The 6,829-nt window shown below is 50.4% G+C and overlaps 1 protein-coding gene across 1 annotated transcript in view; it reads left to right on the forward strand.

Moving 5' to 3' along the window:
• Positions 1-217: 217 nt before the first annotated feature.
• LOC111974105 (semaphorin-4C-like) overlaps positions 218-6,829 on the forward strand; it is a 55,297-nt gene continuing 48,685 nt past the window's right edge. The window contains 1 exon segment of the mRNA XM_024001683.2: positions 218-394. The gene's annotated coding sequence lies outside the window, so the exon portion shown is untranslated.

Raw genomic sequence — 6,829 nt, forward strand, 5'->3', positions numbered from 1 at the left:
GGTTTTATATGCTTTGGAAGTGGATCTTATTTGCGTATTGTTTCTTTCTTGGTTTCCTATTACAGACCCTGGCGATTGAGGGAGTGAGCGGAGCAGAGAGCGAGTTCCGCTATGTAAACTGACAGCATCATATGTCTTGAATTCCAGATGCTTCGCAAGAAATCTAAAGGAAAAAACGCTAACAAATACAAGTGACATTTGTTGGGATGTGGAATAATTTATAACTAACTGAATCGTCCAAAAACAAAGCCGAGATAACGGAAAGGAAAAGGATACGGAATCTGTCGTCAGTTTACGCGACTGCGGAGAGAACTGGCAGAGAGAGTAGGCCTATTGCATTATTATCATCACAACTGCTGAACAGAGAAGCTTACAGAAGAGAACGAATACTACGGTAAGTTTTTTTGCAATCATTGCAACATTATTTAAATCGTTTGAGCGTTATCCTGTCGGTTGGATACACCGTGAGACTGCCTACGGTTGAATATTTAAAGTAGCCAAATATAAGAGGGGAAAAAATGAGAAAAGCATTTGATCCGTTCGTTGGCTTAGTCAGCAGGGCTCCAACTGTTGCCACAAGCTTTAAAAGTGGGCGACACTGTTTTTACCGGGTTTTAATGTACACTGGACAGTATTTTTTACCTAACGTAATTGTATTCTTGCTGCAACTTTATCTCTACTAGTCCACTGTAAACAGCGCACTGCGGTTGGGAAGCAGTTGGAAGCGAATCAAATGTTTTCTTTTGTTAGCCTACAAAACCACATTTAAATCCTGATTCAGACCATGTTTATTCGATGCTGTTCGAAGTCATCTGGGTAGACAGTCTCCTTATTTTCTCGACATACATGTTCTATGTGTGTGTGCCACGTTTGTAGCGAGTGAAATCGAGTATGTATGCGATCTAAAATCGGGCACAGAGTAGTTTAACTGTTAAAGCCATTTGGATACATTGGATTGCGAAGCAGCCACTGTAATTAGATCAGGTTCGAAAGAAAATCACGCGTCTGGTATGTCTACGTTGTTATCACACTATAGATCTTTTGGAGAGGACTATTTTACCGTTATTAAACATTATTACAATTATCCAGTTCGCAGTGGCTTAACGCATTAATTCGGCTTGTTTTTTTCMGTTGCTTTCTTTTTAACGGTAATGAAGTAAACGTTGGCTTTAGCTGACTGATTATAGTAATTGGCTAGAGCGTGTGAGCAGATGAACTGCTTTGCTGGGTGACTGACTGACTGGACAACAGGGTTTGCGCACGTTGGATTGTGTGGTGCTGACTTTATTCCTAAGGACTGGTCCACGATCAGTTTTTAAAGTCTCTGTGTGTGTGTGTATGCGCCACCACCACAACGAATAATAATGCCACGGTGAAATTACAATGCCAATGGTGTCGGTGGTGTGTTGACATTTCCAGGGTGTGTGCCCATGTGTGTGTAGGGATATTTACCACACTTCTCCAGGGCCTYTGTGTGTCCATTTGGCAGGCAGGGGAAATGGCGGTGGAAGCATGCCCACTCAGCGCCCTCCCTCCCCCCAGATGTTAAAGCGTCTATTGAGAGTCCGATTTGGCTCCTGCCGGGTTGATCTCTTCATTGTTGCCACACAATGGGCCCCACATCCTGCTGCCTGCCCCTCCTCCTAGTCCCCAGAATCCCCACTGCTCCTCAGCCCCCTCGCAGGCAGCCTCATGGTTGGCCTATAAAGAGCTTTTAATACTGTGATGCCTGTCGTTCTTTAGGTTAAGTGGCGAAAGATGGATTTGTAACCACTTGGCTCTCTTTATCTCCATTATCCTCTGCTAGCGTGTGTGTGTGTGTGTGTGTGTGTGTGTGTGTGTGTGTGTTGCTGAGTGGTGTGTGTGTCAGTTGTCCGTTGTGCTGATGCATGTGTGTCGTAAGTGTAGCATGTGTGTGTGATGTTTTAAGTGTGTTGTGTGCTTGAAGCTTAGCTGTCACAGAAGCTCAAGTGACTACAAGTGTTGCATACATCCTGAACATGGATCAGACGTCTCAACACATTGTCCAGATGTTGGCTGCATACAGTGTCAATATGATTCAGTCATCCCTGTACACATCTGATTTGACAATGTGGATACATCGATCCAGCAGCAATAAGATATAATCCAATCACATAAGCAAGATCAGAACCATTCGCGATAACATTCATGACATAGGTCTTGTGGAGTAGGAGGCTGTTATGCTCACGTGTTAACAATGCCCTGAGTCTCACACAAATCTGACGCTTTCTCTGGATCTGTTAATTGGGTATTTGACCAGAGTGCCGTAGGACGCCCTGCATTAGTCTTCATATTGCACAACTGATTTCAACCTGTTTTGTTCGCAAGCATTAAATCTGTTTTGAATGCATGCGGTTGACTCTGCTGACCAGCTCAGTGAGCAACAGTTTGATTTACCCTTGTGTTGCCTGCAGCAATCTGGGGATGAGATTAAAAAGAGCCCCTCTTTTCACGATTCATTGTCTCTTTGGAATTTGGATACCTTCTCCCATCTTCAAATGTTAATTCCTCTCCGATCCTTCTCTCTCCAGCTCCATTTCTCCTCAATTGGCCCTGTCTCTCTCCTCCACCCTCTTTCATCATTCTCTCTATCCTCTCACTATTCTCCCACCCTCTCTCCTATTCTCCTCACCCTCTCTCTATTCTCCCACCTCTCTTTATTCTCCCACCCTCTCTCTATATCTCCCACCCTCTCTCTAGTCTCCCACCCTCTCTCCTATCTGCCCACCCTCTACTCCTATTCTCCCACCCTCCTCCACTTCTATTCTCCCACCCTCTGCTTCTATTCTCCACCCTCTCTCTTATTCTCCCACCCTCTCTCTATTCTCCCACCCTCTCTCTATTCTCCCACCCTCTCTCTATTCTCCCACCCTCTCTCTATTCTCCCATCCTCTCTCTATTCTCCCACACTCTCTCTATTCTCCCATCCTCTCTCTATTCTCCCACCCTCTCTCTGTTCTCTATCCTGGTGTGTAATGAGGGTGATAGTCTTGTATCAGTACTATAGCAGGCCTGTCGGTCAGCAGCAATGGAGAGTAAAGGAGTGCAGAGTCCGTGCCAGTGGCTGGGGCTGTGATGGTGTGATGCAGGCAGGCCAGCTGAGAGGGCTTCGGAACAGGAGCAGATGGGTCATCTGGCTTTGTGTATGTCTGTCTGTCTGTCTGTGTGTCTGTGTGTGTGTGCGTGTGCGTGTGCGTGTGTTAGGCCTGGAGGGAAACGGTGGGGGGTTGGGCTGGGGCTGGACACAGCATGATGTTTAGAGAAGCAGGGTGCAGGGGGGTATAGTGTTTTAAGGGCATCATGGGGAGGGTGAGGGGATCAGGGATAGGGGTGGGGGTAGTTGGGGTTGTTATAGGCCTGTGTTTTGATGGTGCTCCCAAAGCCCTCAGTGTGCTGGAGAGAGGCTGCTGTGTGTGCAGCTGTGGGCCAGAGAGAGAAACACTCATCGACGCAGGACTGTGAAGTGTAGCTGCCTGCGTTCCCTCTGCAGCACACACACTGCAGCACACACACACACACACACGAACACACACTGTTACTTTTTAAAACACACCATTCTGTATGCAGTCGAAAACACACTCACACACACAGTTTTGTTTTGCTATCCTTGTGGGGACCAAATAATTGATTCCCATCCAAAATCCTATTTTCCCTAACCCTAAATCTAACCCAACCTTAACCTAACCATAACTCTAACCTTAACCCCAAACCTTTAACCCTAACCCTAAAACTATACCTAACCAAAACTCCTAACCTGAATTGTCCTTGTTTGACTTCTCCTTGTGAGGATGGTTAAACAAACTCACACACACACACACACATCGGAGCGGTCCTGTGAATAGATCACACTGGCCCCGGTTCTGGTTCTACAGTAACATTCTAGCTCGACATAAGATGAGACACTTCGGCCTGTCTTCTGGGTCAAAATCCCCAGAGGACGTGCACTGTAGTTTGAGATGTTGAGCTTCAGAGAAACCTCTCCTTCTCTCTCTGCACGGTTCATAACAAGTCCAGTGTTCCGGACCGAAGCGTTGCGTTATGTATGAGAGAGAGAGAGAGAGGAGCTGGAGAGAGCAATGACCTGCTTGTTTTTTACCAGCTGACCAGTATTGACCACTGATCTGCTATTTCACTGTCCTCCCTCAAGGCTCCCATGCCGATTTTCAAAACTCGCTCTGTTGGTGGTGGTGGGGGGGGTGGGGGGGGGGGGGGTGATGGCATCTACTTGCATATGTTTCTGTCATTTTATGTGTGTGTTGCCTGGCATAATGACATTTGTTCAACGTAGATTCTGTGTTATTCCATCTCATAACAGCTTCTTAGAACAGCCTGCAATGGGGTCATCTTTTTTTTCTTCCATTTGTCTCATCTCAGCATTTGGTTGTGGGCTCCCCTGAAGCAGGTGGAAGCTGGATTGTATTAGAGACAGTTGGACAGTGATTTCCTTTGTGCCAAAGGCTTGCCAACAAGCTCGGGCTGTATAAGGCCTACGTACTGTATGAGCCCGTCCCAAATGACACCCAACACCCTATATAGTGCACTACTTTCTAACCAGGGACCTATGGGCCTTGGTCAAAAAGTAGCGCACTTGTATTAATYGAATAGGGCYCCATTTGGGACGGCGCCCACAACATGTTKTTTACGGAAACGTCGCTCAGAGAGGAGAATGATGTGTGTTAGTTGGTTGGAAGTTGGAGCTCGTGTTGTTTTCGCTCTCCTTGAACAGATGTTTTCAGCAGCCTTGCTCTTTCTACTGTCCATTCTGTTTCCTTAGCACCAATGTCACTGTTATCCTTTGTGCTCTAGTTAATGAGCCAGGGCTGTTTGGGTCCATTGTGTCTGTAGTTGTCTGTTTGGTGTGTATTATGCAGTGTGTGCGTGCTTGTGTGTAATAAACATGGTGGTCCATGGGGTAGGAGTGTGTGTATTGTGTGTAGTAGCAGAATGAGAATAAAGCTTTTCCCGGTGTTGCCTAGCCTTCCCTGACTGTGGGCCTGTGGGCACTGCATTGTGTTTGCAGACTGTGGTCCATCCATGCAGATGAACAGCAGGAGACGAGCCTATTTCCCCCGGTTGAGCGTTGCAGTTTGTTTTTATTAGAGCCTTTTTTAGGCATTGTTCTGTTCCGATACAGCTCGCCTTCCCGTGTGACTGTGCCACCGAACCGTTAGCGGCAGGAAGTGCCCGGAGCGCAGGCCTGTTACACACACGCACGCACACTAAAACACACACACACACACACACACACACTCCCAGTCCATTTGAGATGCGACCCACGTCGCCGCCCCCACAGACCTGGCCTAGGAACCTAAGAGGAAACCCTCCCCGGACTGAGGGACAGCTCACTCCGGACCGGAGAGGCAGCCTCATGCTGAGGGTAGCTCATGACCGCACCCCGCGCGCATTAAAGCCCCTTATGACAGAGAAGGTAGCTCAGGACAGAGGGGGCTAGCCTCCGGACTGAAGCGGCACTCCCGGACTGAAAGGGCACTACGACGAGGCAAGCTACGGACTGATGAGCAAGCCCGCGCACTCGAATGGCAAGCTCCGGATCTGGAAGGGCAGCTCATAGCACTGAAGGAAGCTCATGAACTGGAGGGCACTCATGAACTCGAGGGACAGCAGCTCAATGAACTGGAGGGCAGCTCATGATGGGCGGGCAGTCTCATTGACTGGAAGGCGCAGCTATGACTGGATGGGTAGCTCAATGACTGGCAGGGCTAGACTTCCATGACTGGCTGGGCATCTCATGACTGCGCGCGCTTTGGCCAAGACGATCCTGACTGGCGGGCCGGCCTTTGGCAGCTCCCTGACTGGCGGGCGGCTCTGGCAAGCTCCTGACTGGCAGGACGGCTCTGGCGGCGACTGGTCCTGCGGCTTACTGCGGACGCTCTGGCTCTGAGCGGCATCAGGCTCTAGTCGGCGTCAGAGGTGACAGACGGCCTCTAGATGCGCATGGCAGCGGAACGCTCAGATGGCGCTGGCGAACCAGCAGCCGGCAGCGGACAGCTCAGATGGCGCTGGGAAGACAGCGACAGCTCAATGGCGCTGGGCAGACCAGGCCAGCACGTGCCTGGGCAGACGGCAGTCAACGGCGTGGGCAGACGGGCAGCGACAGACGGCGCTGGGCAGACGCCGAACTCTGAACCTGCTGGAGGCGCAACAGTACGCCTAGGTGCGTTGGTGCCGGAACTGTGTACCCCCGGACTGTAGCACGCATCCTCAAGGCTAGTGCGGGAAGAAACAACAGTGCGTACGCGATACCAGGACAGTACGGGCATACCGCACGAGGGGGTGGAGATTGGGCGGGGCTAGTAGGGGAGTGAGGGCGAATGGTGCGGGAGGGGCTGGTGTCGGGAACGGTGGTACGCGGGCTGCAGGAACAGGGCGTACGTGGATCTCTGGAAGCACAGGAAGCCCTGGTGCGTGGTGTGGCACTGTCTGGTGGTACTGGGCTGGCCGAGGAGTGGCACGGAAGACAGAACCGTAGAAGGCCTACTGGATGCTCTTGAGCACCGAGCCTGCCCAACCTTACCTGGTTGCAATGCTCCCCCGTAGCACGCCAGTAGCGGGGAGGTGGAAATAACCGCACTGGGCTGGTGTTGCCAGCACACCGGGGACACCAATGCGTAAGGCCTGGTGCCATGTACACCGGCCCGAGGAGACGCACTGGAGACCAGATGCGTTGAGCTGGCTTCATGGCACCTGGCTCCGATGCCCACCTAGCCCGGACGATACGTGGAGGCTGGGATGTATCCGAGCACCGGGCTTATATCAGCAACGTTACAGGAGCACAACCGGTCGCTCT

The sequence above is a fragment of the Salvelinus sp. IW2-2015 genome, linkage group LG15, assembly GCF_002910315.2.
Source record: "Salvelinus sp. IW2-2015 linkage group LG15, ASM291031v2, whole genome shotgun sequence".
Taxonomy (NCBI): Eukaryota; Metazoa; Chordata; class Actinopteri; order Salmoniformes; family Salmonidae; genus Salvelinus; species Salvelinus sp. IW2-2015.